Source organism: Papilio xuthus, unplaced genomic scaffold (genome assembly GCF_000836235.2).
Source record: "Papilio xuthus unplaced genomic scaffold, Pxut_1.1 DF827461.1, whole genome shotgun sequence".
NCBI classification, from domain to species: Eukaryota; Metazoa; Arthropoda; class Insecta; order Lepidoptera; family Papilionidae; genus Papilio; species Papilio xuthus.
In genome coordinates this window covers 1,118,333-1,120,092 of record NW_013531188.1, presented here as the reverse complement: position 1 = coordinate 1,120,092, position 1,760 = coordinate 1,118,333, and positions in this window count along the sequence as shown.

Below are 1,760 nucleotides of genomic sequence, written 5' to 3'. Positions count from 1 at the left end.
AAAAAAAAACGTAAAAAATAATCCTAAAATAGTTAAAATTTAACTCAATACAGTAATTAATGTTGGGAGCTCTATTCCTTTAATATTAGTAGTCCTTTATTTATTTAAGTTTGACGAGTCTATGTGCTAGTTTGTCTGTGGCATCAACTAATTCTATTATTATACTACTAATAAGTGTATATTTAAAATTAGTGACTTTATTCTTTATTGACGTAAGTAGGAATTAAGGTAATATAACTCAATATAGTTACATTAGTTGTTAGTTGAATACATTGACTTCAAAGACACTTTTTTTAAAGTACGCTTACTGGAACTATTTTTGCATCTTTAACTGTTTATGTCATGGGAATTGGGCTGAAGAATTATTTGGAATCTACTTCTATTTAACCTCAAATATCCAGACTTTGTTGCTTTAGGAAGTCGGTAGAATCAATCGTCTATTTGTTCCCAAGATACCTTAGAATCTCTCAAGCAAAAAGAACGTTAAAAGATCAGGATGGAACTGCGTTTTTGGTTTGGTTCACAAAATAAATTGTAATTAGTTGAGCACGAAAAAAAGTTAAAAAAAATCTTATATTTTACAGGGTAAATCAAAATAAACAGGATACTTCCCACCATCTTGACTCTCACCTTTTACAAACCTTTTTATAACACATTTTTTTGTTTTTATTGACTTTTGGAATAGTAAAGTACGCATCTGTTTCCAAAATTGCTTAAATCGTTTTATAAAATTCGAAATTTAAATTTTGATCAATTTAATTAGGTTATAAGCCTACAAAAGATTAACGTGACAAATATTTCTTATAACTGTAACACTTTTCGTTACAACTGTACTTTGAAGACCTTAATTGAAAGTAAACAAACTTGCTACCTATTTGTATTGTTCTCTAAATTTGATAAACGTCGACGTGCCAAAGAGTGTAGCAGTTGTTGTTTGGCGAAGCTCGGCTGTTGTCTTTGTTCAATAAAGTAAATAAGTCGCCGATGCGATCGCTTTTATTTAGGTGTCCTTGTGGTTTTGTAAAATTCGACACCTAAACACATCGTTTTATCGCCTTTCTCCTTGATTGTTTTTGTGATTACCAAATACAATTCAAAAAGGTATTTGAAAATAATGGAACTGGGAGTAATAAAATTAATTTTTCTATTGCTATTAGGAGTGATTTCAGTCGCTTATCAAGAAAATAAAGATGGAGACGTCGACGCATCAAAAGTCCTTTCACGCAGAAAAAGATTCATTGTATTTCCAGATGGAAGCTCTTTTCAGTTGGGTAGGTACAACCATTATTATAAAATAATTTCATTTATATTCAAGAAAATAATTTAAATTTCTTCTGATTGAAAACTTGAGCGAAAGTCCTATCAAATCAAGTGACGTTCCAATTTCCATCGCTGTGTTACATTCTATTTCTAATCTCATGGTAAATAACAAAAATTATTTTTTATATTCTTTTAATTAATTTTTATTTCATTTACTTGTTAAATTTAAAAGCCAGTATATTATAAGTTAAACATCTGTATTTATTGAGTCATAAAATCCAATACGATATCTGAAAACAAAATCACTTTGGACTATTAAAAGTTATGTCCTTTATAGTCTCAAATTACAATAAGCAATGAATTGTAACTTTGTAGATATCTTTGCCAAGTTTGTGGATTAACAGATTAAAATTTAAACATATTGCTTCAGCGAATATTCAATTTGCCATGATACTAGCGGTCGCCCGCGACTCCGTCCGCGCGGAAAAGAAACATAATCA